We start from the raw sequence: 19,401 nt of genomic DNA on the forward strand, positions 1-19,401 counted from the left end.
TCGTAAAATCGTACGATTTTACGATTCAAATCGTGATTTTGACAACCTTGCTATTGGCCATGTACTGGTTGATATCTACGATTCGATCATGATAATATTCAAATTCGTCCTCATTATTACTTGTGTTGGTAGTGAATTCGGTAGTATATGCGTAGTGTGCATATGTATCTCGTCACTAGGGGAAAAAAACAGAAGGGCTGCGCAAGAAGGGCTGCGCTTTTGATAAAAGTGCATCCCTATTTTTGAAGGGCTGCGCTTTTTTGGAAAAGCGCAGCCCTAAAAAGGTGAAGGGCTGCGCCTTTAAAAGCGCAGCCCTTCTCAAGGTAGGGCTGCGCATTTTATATATATATATATCCATCAAAGTCACCTTAAAATTAATCGAAGTTTCACTTATATCGGTCAAAGTTACACTACATTAATAAAAAATTAATCTAAAATTAATTAAATTTATCCTAAAAATGAACTAAAGTCACCCTTAAACTAATAAAAGATTTCCTTAAATTGATTAATGCTACTTAAAATTGAAACAAACTTATTCTTCAATGTAACCTTTAATGATTTAACACTCTGGAAAGTAGAATTGAAAATTCTATAGCTTCACGACTTCATCTATTCTCCTCTCTTAATTTGTTTACCTGGTATAGTGATATTGTCTTTGAAAGACATGGAAAAAAAAGACAGAAGGAAAGAGAAAAAGAGAGACAATGAATACAACACTATGGTAAAACTTGTGTTTTCAGCCTTTTGCTTTTTCATATATTTGATGTTTTGGACCTTTGGCTTTTATGTCAATTTCCTTTAGCTTTATTGTTTCTATTTTATTTTGATTGTAGAGTAGCTGAGGTAACCATCATTTCTTGCCTACTATTGTTCTTTCCTAGTTTAAGCTATTGTAGAGAATATATTTTAGGAAGTTGGCTAAAAATAGAGTTGTATCTTAGTTAGGTTTCCTAATTATTGTATCATAGATATTGTGATTGTGATTATATTAATGATAAGTTCAAGGTTTTACCTTAATTCTACATGGTATCAAAACCTATTTTAATTTTTACTTTTCTCTCTCTCCAATTAGTAGATCCTAGATTCCTGAAGTTCATGTCAAGTGAGTAATTTGCAATCTTTGTACACTGGTGTGTTGATGTTTGTTCACTAATGAAATTCAATATGTACAATTATAGTCCCATACCGAAATTCAATAAATCACAATGTACACTGATCGTCCTTACTTTGATCACTGAAAATCCCCAAATATACTCTCGTATATTATTGTACACCAAAACATATGCATTTGTACATTAAAAAAATTATTTCAGCAAATAAATGAGAGATAAAGAGAGTTAATGAGTGAGTGATGAGAGAGAAAGAGCTGACCCACTTTCAAAAATTCTGCCAAAAGCCAGCCAAATGGGCAAGGTGTAGGATGCTCATCATACACCTCGGTGTAGGATCTAATTTGCGCTCTCTCTCGGCTGCTGTGGTGGTTGATGGTACCCAGCCCACGCCTCCACCACCACCACCTTTTACATCCATCAATATAAACTCCTCGTTTTACCTCGACACTGGTGACCAGGGAGGGGATCTTATTATCCCGACTCGATTGCGTCATGATAATTACGATGGTTAGTCGTCTGACATCTAGATGGCACTCAAAACTCGCCACAAATTTGTATTTCTCGACGGTACCATCACCGAGGTTGTTCGACCATACACGACTACGGATAGGACGGCAGTTAATGCTATGTTGATCTCATGGATCACGAACAACGTTGATCCCAAGGTGAGTACTTTATCGAAATTTCTCAAATTTTATTTTCGTTTCTTTCATAATTTATACATCTAAGAACTTAATTTATATCTCGCTAATAATTAATATTTCACATGACCTAATATATTCTTGTATAGTCTTCAACATTGCCACCTAAAAATATTCAAAATTCTTTGCTATACCCTTTTTCTTTACTTGCTTTGTGATCTTATATATTCTATTTTCCCTATAGTATTATTTGCACTTTTATTTTTGCTCCATCTCACAAAACTAGCTAATTACACTTTTATTTTGAAACTGATCCCGCTATTATATTGATTCATGTTTTAAATTTTCGCTACTAAAAAGTTGAGGTCTCCTACTCTTTATGATTTGTATAAATATATCTCACTATCCTATATCATATTTATTTGTTCAAAATATTGTATGATGTCTGTCGCATGTCCTATCTCATCTAATATGAGATCGATGGATGCAACTAATATTATATATATAACTATTTGAATTTATGCATGATTTAAAATGTACATTTTAATAGAAAATTAATGCATTGATTTTGTTCTAGATAAAAAAAAAATCCAAGGTATGCCACTAGCTTTACACAACACGTCAGTTCTAACTCCAACATTATTTGCTATTTTTGTTGTAGCTCTCAAAACTCTTATATATGCAATGATTCTCTAATGTATTTTTCCTCCATGCACTAACCTACGCTTATTTAGCGCTAGAGTTGACAAACAGATCATACGGATCGAGTCATATTCGGATCAATTTTGTGTTTGGACCAGATCGGATGCGAGTTTGATGAGTCGGCTCAACATCAGGTCAATTCCAGTCATGTCGGCTTCGTGCAGATCGGGTCAGTTCGAGTAAGGTCGGCTTTCTTTTCTGGCAAATAAACGAATACATAAATTAATGTTTGTGAAAGATATTTTCTTATTATTTTCGGTTCACTTCGGATCAGGTTATTTCGGGTTTCATTCTATTTTGGGTCGTGGTCACTTTTTAAGTGAAAAACGGGTCTCAAATCGAGTATTTTGGATCGAATCAATAGGTACCAATAGTGCTAAGGTCCTTTTCTGTACTTTTTTTTTTTTGAAGTAGTTAACACCTAAGTCTTTTTGATGAGCATGAACCATTGCACTCACTTTTGTGACATGAACAATTGGATCTTTACATTATAGCGGTTCTTGTTTCTTATCATCAAAGCAATATAAAAATAATCTTAAGAAATTGTTTCGGCAATCAATCGTCAAACCAAAAATATAAAATAAATCTAAAGAAACTATTTCGGCAATCGAAAGTGCAGTTCTAGTTCATTATTAGTATCACTATTTTTTAACACTCTAACATCTTGATATATCCTCAATGAAGGATTTATGTCCTCGACTTAAATGCAATTACTAATATATAATGGATCGTATTATAGAGATAATAAGTTCGTTATATTGGGTCGTCTATACGTCTTGCTAGAGGAAGCTATAGAACTTCGGATTAGTAAATAATTAAACCCGAAGCCCAATGTAACGGATCCTACAAGGTCACACATTAAACTTGGATCAACAAAAGAAACCTAGAGCCCAAGAGGGCCCTAGGGTGGCCGGCCAAGAGAGGAGAAAAGGAGAGAATCTGACCTAAATACTTTTATATATTTGGGTTAGGCAGAAAACAAAAACAGTCAGTTTATTCTCTTATTATTTTCTCTCTCCTATTCTCTCTCTTAAAAGTCACGTTATACTCCAAGAAACCAAAGAAGAAGTTTTCTTCTTTTCCAACTAGCATTGGTGGAGTGTTGATCTGGGTTGGTGGACTAAGTAGAGGAATCACATCTGAGATTCTCAATCCGGGTTCTTCAAGCTTTGTGGAAATCACGCTACAAAGGTTATTTCTAAACTTGTATGTGATCCTTAATTGTATATGCATGTGATCCTGATTTAAGTGCTTATGAATTTGATTCATGAAATTCCGCTTTATAGTACTTATATATTCCTACAGTGGTATCAGTTTTAGCCTCTTGCATATAGATTTTTGGTCATAAAGTTTAGTTTATGTATGATTAATTTTAATTTGATTAAGGGGAGGAATTAAATTATGGATTGAATAATTAATTGAAATTTGTTAAAAAGAGTTTTAATTACTTTCTTTCTCATTTTTTAATAGCCGATTTTTCCCACCTAATAAACCCTAATTTTCGAAATTTATAAAATTTTGATTTTAGATCTCTAAATTTCGAAAATAAATTCATGTTATTAATAAAATTTTCATGCTTAAAATCGTTTATGTATGAAGATAAATTCATGTAAAAGGTGTTTTATATGAATTAATGATTAATTATATGAATAAATCTGAAAATTAATTAAAATAGAGATTTTAAAATTTAATTTTCTGTATTAAGCATAAAGAGTTATGTTTAATTTGATCAAGATCACTAAGTTAATTTTACAATAAGTTGTAATTTTACTTTCCTTCAATATTAAAATAAAAAAAAAAAATAAAAAAAAAGGGGAGAAAATTTGAAGGAAGAAAGAAAAGGAACAGCCAAGGGTGGCTGCTCCGTGGTCGATGGTCTGCCGGCGTGAAGTCGGGGAGGGAGTCGCAGACGCCGGCGAGTAGTCGCGTCAGCGAGGGAGGACGTGGCGGCAGGCGACGCACGTTTGACGTGCGAGCAGTGCTGTTAGCCGCGTTTTCGGTAGTTCATAGGCTGGCGCTGGTGGTCTTTCTGCCGGCGTCGGCTCACGGTCTCAAAAACCGGCGAGTTTCCGGTGAAGTCGTCGACAGGAGTGGCCTGCAATGGTTGCCGGAACTTTTGGCGGTGAAACTTGCGTGAAAGCAGTCTTGTGCTGCGTTTCACGGTTTTTTCAAAGTTTTAAAATAAAAAAAAAAAAAAAAAAAATTTTGATAAAAGAACGTGACTAAAAGACTGGGCAGCAGCCATTTTTTTTTTTTTTTATCTTTTGGAAGTTTTATTTTGGAAACAGATTTTTGAGAAAGATAAGTAAATTTCAATTATGTTAATTATTGACTTGGTCATAAATTTCAATCCATAATCTGATTTTTAATCTAATTAAAATTAATTAGGCTAGTTTTAAGGGATAGAATCTTTAGGTGATTAGATGTTACTTAAAATTTTATCTTCTTGCTTTAATTAAGAATATTTGATATTTTAATTGATTGGCAAGTATAATATGTGATATTATTATGTGGCTTTATATATATGATATATTTGCTATGTATGACTAGTATGGCCCAAATTAAGATAGAAAATACGATCTGCGTATCGTGATGTATTCTTGTAATTTTAAATACGATCTGCGTATCGTTAAGTATTTTTGTAATTTATTTAATTCAGTTATTATTTAAATTATTTTGATACTTATGTAATCCAAAGAAGAGTCCATCAAGAGAAGGCCCATGGAAAAGTGGATGGAGATCCATGAAGAGTCCAAGAAGGAGCCATTGATGCTTAGTTCTTAGGATTAGGGGCCATACTAGATCATTTTATTTTCGCATTTTATTATTCTTTAAAATGCTTATAAGTTTATTGTATGTTGGTTGTTGATGCTAGGGGTGATAATGAGCCTGACAAGCTCGCGAGCAGCTCGGGCTCGGCTCGGTCAAAGCTCGGTCAAAGCTCGGCTCGTTGAAGCTCGGCTCGAGCTCGGGCTCGGCTCGAGACTTAAACGAGCCGAGCCGAGCTAGGCAAAGCTCGGCTCGTAAAGCTCGTGAGCAGCTCGTTTATTATTTTATATTAAAAAAAATATTCTTATTAAATAAATATTTTATATTAAAAAATTTAATACTAATTTATATTTTAATTTAGATTACAAATTATATATTTTAATTTGTGATCCAACTTCACCTCTACTCCACTAGGCACTAAAGTCCCACATTGGTTAAGAAAACAAGGATCAACCTTATTTTCTTTATAAATAGCTACTATTCCTTACTTCAACTTAAAGTTTAATTTTGTATCTCCTTGGTTGGGAAACAAAAACTATACTTTATTTTCTTCATAGGGGAATGAAGTATAATTTTAAATAGTTGATTATTTAATCCTTAAAATATTTGATAATTTTTTCTTTAGCAAAATATGGAGTCCCACATTGAAATTTTAACAATGCTAGGAGGGATTCCAAGTTATAAAAGCATATGTAAACAAAACAAGGGTATAATGAGTTTGTTTTCTTAACAAACATGGAGTCCCACATTGAAATTTTAGCAATGCTAAGAGGGATTCCAAGTTATATAAGCATATGTAGAATGAGTTTGTTTATCTTAAACAAAACACAAAGTTCCACATTGAAATGGGGACAGTGAGTTTGTTTTTCTTTAACAAACCATGAAGTCCCACATTGAAATCTTAGCAATGCTAAGAGGGAAATCAAGTTATAAAAGCATATGATGGGTGAGTGAACAAGCTCACCTACTTCGAGCCAAGCCGAGCTCATTAGTCGAGCCTAAACGAGCTCGCAAGGCGAGCCTAAACGAGCTCGCGAGCCGAGCTCGAGCCCCAATTTTCCATCACGAGCCGAGCTCGAGCTCGGCTCTCCCAAGCTCGGCGAGCTCACGAGCCGAGCCGAGCCGAGCCTGAGAAATTATAAACGAGCTCGAGCCGAGCCCAGTGCTATTCGGGCTCGGCTAGCTCGATAAGCACCCCTAGTTGATGCGCTAGAGTTCACTAATTCATAACAACATAATAAACTTAGGCCCCGTAAATATTAAGGTTTGCTTTTCCAAACATAAAGTACTTATAAAACCCTTAATTAATAGTAATAGGTCATGCCTCCGCAGGGTGTTATCATTAATTTTGGGATAATAAGGTAAAATTGCGAATTTTACAACTTAGTTTGGTTGTCCTTAACAAAATTAAAAGCGTTTTGAATTTTGAAGCAAGAGATAGTTAAACATGCGATTTTTATCCATCTAAACAAGAGTTATAAAGTGTTATAATTAGTAAAAGAGTTTACTTACCTTGATAATGTAACGTTATAGATAAGGCCTCCGTCTGCTTAGTGTTACATGTTGATAGGATCTTGTAAAACACTTATTCATAGGGGACTTTAATTTTGAATAGGTGGTCAACCTAGAAACCTTTTACATGTTTTAGGTTGCTTTATAAACATAAAATTGAACTTTGCCTTATTTTTCTGTCTGTAGATATCATGTCTAATAACAACAACAACAACTCCGGTTTCAACATTCGTCCTTTTCTGGAAAAGGACAGACTGAATGGTGAAAATTTCCTTAATTGGGAAAGGACCTTAAGACTCGTTCTGAGGTTTGAGGGTCGAGAGGACGTCTTAGATACCCCGCTTCCTGTAATAACTGATGAATCAACTGACGCTGAAAAACGTCGTGCAAAACAGGCTAGTGATAAGTCTATACCAATCACTTGTTTGATGGTAGCAGCCATGGAGCCGAACCTCCAAAAGAGGTTCGAAACCAAGGATGCCTACACGATCATGCAAGAGCTGCGGGCCATGTTTAAAACTCAGGCCCGAGTTGAGCGGTATGAGACTAACAGGGAGATCCTTGAATGTCACTTGAAGCCGGGTCAAGCTGTTGGCCCCCATGTGTTCGAAATGATGGGTCTTTTCGAAAACATGGAAAGACTTGGGTTCCCTTATAGGCTCGAGTTGGCTACTGACATCATTCTCCACTCACTACCTGAAAGTTTTAATCAGTTCAGAATGACCTACAATATGAATGAGTCTGAAAAGACTTTGCAAGAGCTGCATGGATTGTTGGTCAATGCTGAAAGGAACATCCCTAAGGTTGAACCAAAGAAAGAGGTTCTGTTGGTTCAAAAGGGAAAGGGTTTCAAAAAGAAATGGGCAGGAAAGAAGGACAAAGGCAAGCAAGTTGCCACTGTCGCTGAAAAACCTAAGCCAACCGCCAAGCCCAAGGTTGCTGCGGAAAGCAAGTGCTTCCACTGTCACAAGATTGGACACTGGAAGAGGAACTGCCCGATATACTTGGAGGAAATAAAGAAGTCTGGGGCTTCTACTTCAGGTATATATGTTATAGAAATCAATTTGACTTCTACTTCTTTATGGGTATTTGATACCGGTTGTGGTTCTCACATGTTAATGATGTGCAGGGACTAAAAAGAAGTAGGAAGTTGGCAAAAGGCGAGGTAGAGCTACGCGTTGGAAATGGAGCACGAGTTGCTGCACTTGCCGTCGGGAGCTATAGTCTACACTTGCCATCTGGGCTTATTTTAGAATTAAATAATTGTTATTTCGTTCCTACAATAACTAAGAACATAATTTCGGTTTCAGTTTTGGATTCTGAAGGTTTTTGCTTTGAAATAAAGAACAAATGTTGTTCCATTTCTTACAATAATATGTTCTATGCCAGAGCTAATTTGATAAATGGTTTATATGTGCTTGATAAATCATTACAAGTCTATAACATAGATAGCAAGAAAAAGAAATCAAATGATTCTAACCTAACCTATATTTGGCATTGCCGAATGGGTCATATAAACCAAAAGCGCATTCACAAGTTACAAAAGGACGGTATAATTCCATCATTTGATTTCGAATCATTTGATGTATGTGAATCATGCTTAATGGGTAAGATGACAAATCACCATTTACTGGAAAAGGTGAAAGGGCCAGCGATCTTTTAGGACTCATACATACAGATGTATGTGGTCCTATGAGCACAAAGGCAAGGGGAGGGTTTAATTACTTCATCACCTTCACTGATGATTTGAGTAGATATGGCTAATTTACTTAATGAAACATAAGTCGGAATCTTTTGATAGATTCAAAGAGTTCCAAAATGAAGTACAGAATCAACTTGGTAAGACAATAAAAGCACTACGATCCGATCGTGGTGGTGAATATTTGAGCCAAGAGTTTGATGATCATCTAAAGGATTGTGGAATTCTTTCACAATTAACTCCACCAGGAACACCACAGTTAAATGGTGTATCTGAAAGGAGGAATCGAACTTGCTAGATATGGTTCGATCTATGATGAGTCTTGCTGATCTACCGATTTCTTTTTGGGGATACGCTCTCGAAACTGCTGCACACACACTAAATAGGAGCCCGTCAAAGGCTGTAGAAAAGACTCCATATGAGTTATGGAATGGAAAACCTCCAAACTTGTCTTTTCTAAAATCTGGGGATGCGAGGTCTATGTAAAGCGGTTACTATCAGACAAACTCGCACCCAAGTCAGATAAATGTCTCTTTGTGGGATATCCAAAAGAGACAAGGGGTTATTACTTCTATAACCGTCAAGAGAACAAAGTGTTTGTTGCTCGTGATGGTGTCTTTCTTGAAAAGGAATTTGTTTCTAGAAAGACAAGTGGGAGTAAAATAACACTCGAAGAAATTCGAGATGAGCAACAACTGGACGTGGCTCACACCATGTCAGAGACGGCCCAACAAGACGAAAGTCATGTTGAGGAGATAACGTATTCAACGCATGAACCTCCTACCGTCCCATTCGAAGTTGAATCAAGCGAAAATCTTCAAACTGTTGAAGAGAACGTTTCTCTTGATGCTCAGACCCCGCGTAGGTCTAGTAGACCAAGGATTCCAAACAAAAGGTTGGTTGATTTCCTAATGACTGAGAATTCTGAAATTATGATTTTGGAAAATTCAGAACCTACTACCTACAAACAAGCTTTGACGAGCCCAGACTCTGAGAAATGGCTTGAGGCCATGAAATCCGAGTTAGACTCCATGTCTGAGAATAAAGTTTGGACACTGTTGACTTGCCTGTGGGGTTAACCCTATTGGATGCAAGTGGGTGTTCAAATTGAAAACAGGAAAAGATGGAAATGTCTATGTCTACAAAGCAAGACTGGTTGCAAAAGGATTCAGACAAGTTCATGGTATAGACTATGATGAGACCTTTTCTCCAGTAGCAATGCTTAAATCAATTCGGATACTTTTAGCGATTGCTGCATTTTTCGATTACGAAATTTGGCAGATGGATGTCAAAACCGCATTCTTGAATGGGTTCTTGAATGAGGATGTGTACATGACACAACCTGAAGGTTTTGAAGATCCAGAAAATCCTAAAAGGGTTTGCAAGCTTCAGAGATCCATTTATGGATTGAAGCAGGCATCTCGGAGCTGGAATCTTCGGTTTGATGAGGCAATCAAACAATTTGGTTTCATCAAAAGCGAAGAAGAGTCTTGTGTTTACAAGAAGTTTAGTGGGAGCAGCTTAGTCTTCTTGGTTCTGTATGTAGATGACATACTAATCATGGGAAACGACATACCAATGCTTGAGTCAGTCAAGGAATGGTTAAAGAGTTGTTTCTCTATGAAGGACCTTGGAGAAGCTGAGTACATACTGGGAATTAAAATCCATAGAGATAGGTCTCGAAGGATGATTGGGCTGAGTCAAGAAACTTATATTGATAAGGTTCTTACAAGGTTCAACATGGAAAACTCGAAGAGAGGTTTCGTTCCCATGTCACATGGCATATCGCTTAGCAAGAGTCAGTGCCCGACTGAGCCTGATGAGTTAAAGCGAATGAGTAGCATTCCTTATGCTTCGGCTATAGGGTCTATTATGTATGCCATGATAAGTACTCGACCTGATGTTGCATATGCCTTGAGCATGTGTAGCAGGTTCCAAGCAAATCCAGGAGAAGCACACTGGACTGCAGCTAAGAGCATCCTTAAGTACTTAAGGAGGACTAAAGGCATGTTCTTAGTATATGGGGGACAAAGTGAGTTGGTTGTTGAAGGTTACACGGATGCAAGCTTCCAAACCGACAGAGATGACTACCGCTCTCAGTCAGGGTATGTCTTTCGTCTGAATGGAGGAGCAGTGAGCTGGAAGAGCTCAAAGCAAAGCACTGTAGCAGACTCTACGACAGAATCAGAATATTTAGCAGCAGTTGAAGCAGCTAAGGAAGCAGTTTGGATAAAGAAATTCTTGACAGAGCTGGATATCGTACCTAGTGTTCTGGAAGGAATTGAGTTGTTTTGTGACAACAATGGTGCTATTGCGCAAGCAAAAGAGCCAAGGTCACATAACAAGTCCAAGCATGTGATGAGGAAGTATCACCTCATTCGAGAGATAGTTGACAGGAAGGATGTCAGAATCTGCAAAGTTCATACGGATGAGAACGTGGCTGATCCGCTAACTAAACCGCTACCTCAACCCAAGCATGAGTGTCACGCTAGGGCTATAGGCTTGAAGCAAATGTTAGAGTGGCTTTAGATTGTACTAGGTTTAGAGAAACTTATTACAATGTAAAGACATGGTTTTGCTATTTATGTTTATGATAATAAATTTTGTCTTATTTAATTTTGGTTTGGTATTAAATAAAATGTCCAAAATATATCTTGAATTCTATGGTTTTGTCAAATATGTGATTTGATGAATGAAACACCATAAGTGAACAGAATTCATAGAATATTAAAGTTCCTAATCTAAGTCATTAAACTGGACATAAATGACTTATTAAAGGGATTAGCATATAAGATTGATTGATAGCGCCGTTTCATGGGCTATGGAAACATAGAGATGTTTAATCAATCATATGGACATGTATAGTTGATACATAGTCGAACTTGACCTACTTAGAAGTTTTATAACTTCGAAATTATATTAGTAGATTCCTGAGACATGAGTAGAACATTACTTAGCCCAATGATTAGTATAGCTTTGATACTGTCAAACGTCATGCCGTAAAAGGGGACTATAAAGGCAGCATTCAGGTTGTGCTAAAAGTTGAGTGGGAGTATTGGTTACTACAAGATTGGAAAAGTCCTCCTATATGAGATAGGATAGGTGTCTTGGCCCCTTGAAGAGTGAAAAATTGAAAATGCATGGCCGTGCTCAAATGGATCATTCGATGATCATTTGTTTGACAATTTGAACTCGGATTTCAAGGAATAATTTGAAAGCTAGTATGGATGATATAGAAATATGATCATACTATCAAATTAAGACATTAAGAGACTTGAGGAATAAAAACATTGCACACTCGTCTCGGACAAGTGGGAGATTGAAGGATTTATGTCCTCGACTTAAATGCAATTACTAATATATAATGGATCGTATTATAGAGATAATAAGTTCGTTATATTGGGTCGTCTATACGTCTTGCTAGAGAAAGCTATAGAACTTCGGATTAGTAAATAAATAAACCCGAAGCCCAATGTAACGGATCCTACAAGGTCACACATTAAACTTGGATCAACAAAAGAAACCTAGAGCCCAAGAGGGCCCTAGGGTGGCCGGCCAAGAGAGGGAAAAGGAGAGAATCTGACCTAAATACTTTTATATATTTGGGTTAGGCAGAAAAGAAAACAGTCATTTATTCTCTTATTATTTTCTCTCTCCTATTCTCTCTCTTAAAAGTCACGTTATACTCCAAGAAACAAAGAAGAAGTTTTCTTCCTTTCCAACTAGCATTGGTGGAGTGTTGATCTGGGTTGGTGGACTAAGTAGAGGAATCACATCTGAGATTCTCAATCCGGGTTTTCAAGCTTTGTGGAAATCACGCTACAAAGGTTATTTCTAAACTTGTATGTGATCCTTAATTGTATATGCATGTGATCCTGATTTAAGTGCTTATGAATTTGATTCATGAAATTCCGCTTTATAGTACTTATATATTCCTACACTCAAGATATTTGATCTTGCAGTATGTATGGATTACGTCTTTATGTAATAATTTCACATCTTTATATATCCTCAAGAACTCTAAATTTATGACATTAAAAAAATACAAATTTATAAATGGTTATTCCACTTCTTTTTTAAGGTTACTTTAACCAAGCAGACTCAGAAATTGATACTTCTATTTTTCAACAATTTGACTTCTCCACATTTCATATTATTAGCTTTCCTTATAATAAAAATCCCTGAAGGCATTTGTGTTTTGCATAATTTTAGTTTGGAACTTATCATTTGGGTCATTAAGTTTTGACACCAAAACTTGTACTTCCTCCGTTTCATAATAGATGCCACGTTGTACATTCTTGGGTGTTTTAAAATAGATGCAACAACGTTTTTTTTTTCTTATTTAGTAACTTTTGCCTTATACTTACCATTTTTCCCTTACTAACTTGTTTTAAGTACACTAATCTAATTCACTTTATATGTGGTCCCCAACAGTTTTTTTTCCCTCCTTTCACATGGGGACCACTACAATTAATCTACTTCACTTTATACTACTTAAACATGCTTAGGAAATTTTGTCTAATAATCCGTTTTAACAACAATGTGGCATCTATTATGAAACGGAGGAGTATTTTTTTAGAAAACCCAAAAGTGAAAAAGAAAGTAATCTTTTTCTTTTTTTAAAAGTGAAATAAAGCATATCTTAGAAAGCAACCTTTCTCTAGTACATTCCTCCTCCATGCCCTCAGCTTTGCTTACTCAGCAGCGTCTATGTCTCTGTTCTTTATTTTGTTTTATAGTTAACACTTGAAGTCTTTTTCATGGGCTTGAACAATGAACCATTACCATCACTTTTTGCACATGAAAAGTTGGATGTTAATATTATAGGTCTTCTTATTCCCTTATCATCAACGGAAAAAAAAAAATGATCTAAAGAAATATTTTGACCATCGAAAGTGTGGTTCTGATTCGATATTAGTACCACTTTCTTTTACACTCTAACATCCTTGCTTATATCTGCATGAATTTTGATCTCATAGTTTGTATGAATTGTCTTCATACCATTTTATTTCTTTATATCTTTAAAGAACTTTTAATTCATTACATCAAGAATATAACTTTAAATATGTGGGGTACATCTTTATGCTATCCAACGTCTTTATGCGAACATCCTTATATCTTTAAGATCTTAAGGAGTATGCATATTATCACTCTTTTTTTTAACAAGGAGGTACTGACAACTAAGCAGTACAATAGCCATTAGGGAAAATTAGGTCCAATTTCCCCAGCATAAAACAAACCACATGCAAATCAGTACGACTTTGAAGGGACATAGGAACTATATATATTCATAGGAAAACTCCTTACATCCCATGAAAGAAGTGGCCTCTTCAAGTCACTAACTACCTAGCTCTTCACCTTCAACTCTTTATATATTACTAATATGGTTTTTAGGATTTGTACTTACGAGTTTTTGAAATCGCGTGTACTTAACTTGTGTCACTTTTAAGAGCATTTTCAATGACAAGCAACAACCTTATGTGACTTGTCTTAGCCATATCATATTTACAAGTTACAAGCTATACCATTTTTACGCTCTAATGTTCTCTAATAGCAAGCAATAACCCCATATAGCTTGAAGGATTCCACTTACCGATTAATATCTATTACTTTTCACACTGTTTATCTATATTAACCAAAGATATTACATAGTCTAATAATAAAATTTATGGGGATTTTGGCAAAATTCATAAATTATTATTAAAAAATTATGACATAAATATATTTTATTTGATGGAATCATGAAATCAAAGCAAGAATATAATATTCGTGAATCCGCTTTATTTTCACCTTAAAAAAAAAGAGGTTCAAGCTAAGTATAGATAATTAAGATATCTTCTAAAAAATTTTAAATAAGTACGACAAAGTTTAAATCAACCTAAACAAGTGCAATGCTGCATTTTTTTTGAATAACTTTTTGCATTTAATGTGAAAAAAGTTATGGAAAAAATTAGTTCATGCTAATTGTTAAGTATAATAAAATTTGATTTTTTTTCCATCCTATCAGAGGGTCCTGATTCCTGAATACTTTGTAGCAAGAATATTTTGTAGGAGGGAGTACTTATACTAGGGATGACAACTTAGTCCGAATCTAACTCTAGCCCGCTACGATTCGAAGGAAAAAATTCGAAAGTCGACTCCGACTCTGTTTATAAAGTCCGACTCCGTGTCGGAGGAGGGTCGGAGTCAGATCTCATAAAATAATCCGAATCCGACTCCGACTTTGAGTCAATTAATACTTTTTTCTTACTTATGTTTATGAATTATTTATGTATAATCTGACTTTGACTTTCAGCCAATTGTACTATATAGGATTTTTCCATTAAAGAATAATTGTTAAAAAACATAAATAATAATATTTAGATTATTTGTACTATATAAGATTTTCATATGATTATTAGGATAAATTGTAATGATTAGATTATTGTATTATAGAAGACTATTCTATTATAAAAAATGGGTAAAAAAATAAGTCGGACCGAGTTCCGAGTCGGATGATAGGATTTTAAGTTAGATGTTTGGATTTTATGTCAGATGTTCGAATTTTATGTTGGATCGGATTTAGAGTCGGATTTTTGGATTTAAAGTCGGGTCGGATTTGGATTTTCGGAGTTGGACTCGGATTTAATATCCGACTTCTTGTAGGGTCGGAGTCGAATTATGCATAATCGGGTCCAAGTCTACCCCGTTGTCATCCCTAACTTATACTCTATTTCTTTTTCTGGTGAAACATACGTATACTCTTAATCTTAACTAGTTTTATACCTACTATAAACATTATTGCAAAGAAAGCAGTAAAACTATTATTCAGAACTCAAAAGTTGGAGTAATCAGATATGTATTGGCTAAGAGCTAACGGATATAAAGTATATACTACCTAACTCAACTATACAAATATTATTACATGAAGAATATGAGTGTTTGTGATTGGGTCAAAGCATATGGACCAGGGGGCGGATTTAGAGTTTTGAACTTGGAGGATCCTAACCAAACTAAAAAAAATAAATAATAATCATAATAACATAAGAGAAATTTAGTTTAAACAATAAGAAAATCAACCTTTATATTATTTGAAACATGTATTAGACAAACCTTCATTATATATCGACATTTCAATGTTATCTTCATTTTTAGTAAATTCAACTGATTGAATTTTACCCTAATCAATTATATATATGTTCCTAAATTTTTTTGAGAATTTGATATTGTAATTTGGTTAATGTAATTATAGAAAAATCCAAAATGTTACATGGTAAAATTATGTTTAAGTATTTGTAAATAAATAAATATTGGTCATACTTAATATAGCAATAACGTATAAAGTTAAATAGTTGAATTTATTTGAAAACAAAAGGAGAATAATTGTTACATCAGGAAAAAAAACAAAATGGTTAAACTTAGACCTAAAATTAAGAGAGATGGAGTCTATTCAAACCAATGAAATGGAGATCTAATATAGAAAATAAAAACAGCAAAGGAGAAAAGAAAAATAAGTATAAAATAAAATAAATGAACAATAAATATTGGTCATACTTAATATAGCAATAACGTATAAAGTTAAATAAAAATAAGGATATCATTTTCAAAATTTTGCCTAGACAAGATATGCCTTATCGCAAGATGGAAGACCCGTTGATATGATCTTTAACCCAATAGGAGTACCTTCATGAATGAATGTAGGAAATATATTTGAATGTTGGCTCGGGTTAGCGGGAAATTTATTTTAAAAAGAAAGGAGAATAATTGTTACATCAGAAAAAAAAAAAAAAAAAAGAATGGTTAAACTTAAAGCTAAAATTAAGAGAGATGGAGTCTATCCAAGATAATGAAATGAAGATCTAATATAGAAAATAACAAAATAGTAAAAGAGAAAAGTGAAAGAAATATAAAAAGTAAAATAAATGAAAGATAAATATTGGTCATACTCAATATAGCAAACGTATAAAGTTATAAAGTTGAATTTATTTGAAAACGAAAGGAGAATAATTGTTAAATCAAGAAAAAAAGAAGAATGGTTAAACTTAGAGCTAAAATTAAGTGAAATGGAGTCTATTCAAGATAATGAAATGAAGGTCTAATATAGAAAATAAAATATAGTAAAAGAGATAAGAGGAAGAAGTATAAAAAGTAAAATAAATGAAAAAAAAAGTCATGAACGAAAGAAGAAAGAAAAAAAATGAAATTGATATAAAAGAAAAATAATTATAAAATAAAAAGAAAAAATGAACAATAAATATTGGTCATACTTAATATAGCAATAACGTATAAAGTTAAATAGAAATAAGGATATCATTTCCAAAATTTTGCCTAGACAAGATATGCCTTATTGCAAGATGGAAGACCCGTTGATATGATCTTTAACCCAATGGAGTACCTTCATGAATGAATGTAGGACATATATTTGAATGTTGGGTCGGGTTAGCGAGAAATTTATTTATAAAAGAAAGGAGAATAATTGTTACATCAGAAAAAAAAAATGGTTAAACTTAAAGCTAAAATTAAGAGAGATGGAGTCCATCCAAGATAATGAAATGAAGATCTAATATAGAAAATAAAAAAATAGTAAAAGAGAAAAGTGAAAGAAATATAAAAAGTAAAATAAATAAAAAATAAATATTGGTCATACTTAATATAGCAATAACGTATAAAGTTATAAAGTTGAATTTATTTGAAAACGAAAGGAGAATAATTGTTAAATCAGGAAAAAAAAAAAGAATGGTTAAACTTAGAGCTAAAATTAAGTGAAATGGAGTCTATTCAAGATAATGAAATGAAGGTCTAATATAAAAAATAAAATATAGTAAAAGAGATAAGAGAAGGAAGTATAAAAAGTAAAATAAATGGAAAAAAAGACATGAACTATAGAAGAAAGAAAAAAATGGAATTGGTATATATGGAATTCGAACCCGCTTTCGAGAGTACAAGATGATGATGAGTTCGAAAGTTTACCATTGAACCAAAGTTACATTGCTTCAAGTTATTGCACGGATAATAGTTTTATCTTATGAACTTCCCCCAACTTGAAAAAAAGGAAAATCGATTTCTCTGTGGGGCATGTGCCATCTAGTACCCTTAGTAGGCCCGCTCCTGATATGGACCTATTGCATTATATGTTACCCATGTCGTGGAATCCTCCATCTCTCTTCTTTTGGTCCCTAAACTTCCCATAATTCTTTTCCATCGCAATCGCGACTATCAATTGTTCTGGTTAAGAGAGGCTTATTTGTCTTATAGTTTGGCTGCTCTACTTATCTGCCTTTGATTTCATTGCTTGTTGCTTTACCTGATTTGTTCATTTCTGTAATGTTTTTGGTTTTAAACTAAATCGAATTATGGAGACCCTAAAACATTTGACATGTAAATGCTTATTGGTCGATCACTTATAGTTTATTGACTGATCACATAAAAATCAGCAATAGCACCTCATGCCCATTATTCAAAGTTCTTTATTGTAGATGTACTTAGCTATGATGAATAAATTATGTTGGAGTACTCATGTTTGGTTTTATCACAATATAACTATTCAAATAAAGCATCGTTAGCGTTTATGTGTTATACCTTTTGAGTTTTGACATAATGTGTGTAAAACATTTAGAATGTGCTAAAATTATTTCGATTTTTCATTTGTTTGAATAGGAAAAATTGACTGATCTATGAGTCTTAATTATGCATCATTATTTTTTATAGGTTCCAACTATCGTTTATTATTTGGAGGACCCAACTATTGCCTCTTATCACTTGAATTGGGCCTAACAAATAAGTAGCATGTTGTAGTAGGTTATATTTTATGTAATTTCATTAAATCACGTGAAGGTCGATTAATGAATTGTTTGTATTTGAGTTCTCTAAAAGCCTCCTATTTTTTATGCCGAGCCTAATAAGTGCATGATAAGGCTATTAAGTAGTGAATGTGGTCCACCTGCCTGGTATAGATATAGTACGACTGGTCGTCATCTATGGGCTTTACCACTTTACCACTTTACCACTTTTCCACTTTTCCGTATAGTTTACCATTTTCTACTTTGTTTCAACACACTCTACTTTTGTTTCAACGTCAGTATTTTTTTTTGAGGGGAAATATAATGTTTCAACGTCAGTATTCTTTCCTTTTATATTTTTTGATTTAATTTAAATGGTTCCTTTGACTATTTTAGAACGTTAGCTTAAAAGCTAACTAACACGATTAGTCAAATGTTACCCAAAGATTAGTCAAAGTTACCCTACTGCTAGTCAATATTAGTTATTGTAAAATTAGCCAAAGTTACCGAAATTAAGTTATCCTACAACTATTTTAAGTTATCATTATAACTATCTAAAGTTACTGTTTGGGCCCAATAATCCTTAGTGGGCCACTACATGCTCCAAAGCTCCCTGCCAGCTTGGCAGTCCTCCAGTGGGACCCACCCATCTTAAAACCTGTGCCAGCATGGCAGAGACATTCTACACACATTTCAACACCTATAAATATGGGGCAGATCCCCATTTATTGAGGCCATAACTTCTAGACAAACTACTTCACAGATCCCAATTAATACACATCAACTGACTTGATCGTCGGAGGGGCGATCTCAAATCCACCCCCGGGTAGTCTAACCCTCGTCCTGTGCAGGTCTCCTAGCGATCTTCGAGCATCCGGCTCTCATTAACCCTAATCTCGATCCATCCCGCATAATACAAGTTTTTACCCGAAACAATTACCATAAATTATTTAAAGTTACACTTATGCTTTCTCCATTCTTTAATAATTACAACATGTAGGGGTTGTACGTTTTTCAAGGAGATGAGAGAGATAGAGAGATATGAAAAAATGGACCTCATCAAATTTAGTAATGTTTCAATTAATATGAAATTTCAAATAAGAAAAATGTTGCAATAATAAAAGAATGGAGGAAGTATCTATCAAAATTACCCTAAAATTAACTAAAGTATCTTAAAATTAAGCATAATTTGTCAGAAAATAACCTTT

This window comes from Beta vulgaris, chromosome 2, assembly GCF_026745355.1.
Source record: "Beta vulgaris subsp. vulgaris cultivar EL10 chromosome 2, EL10.2, whole genome shotgun sequence".
In the NCBI taxonomy this organism is placed as follows: domain Eukaryota; kingdom Viridiplantae; phylum Streptophyta; class Magnoliopsida; order Caryophyllales; family Amaranthaceae; genus Beta; species Beta vulgaris.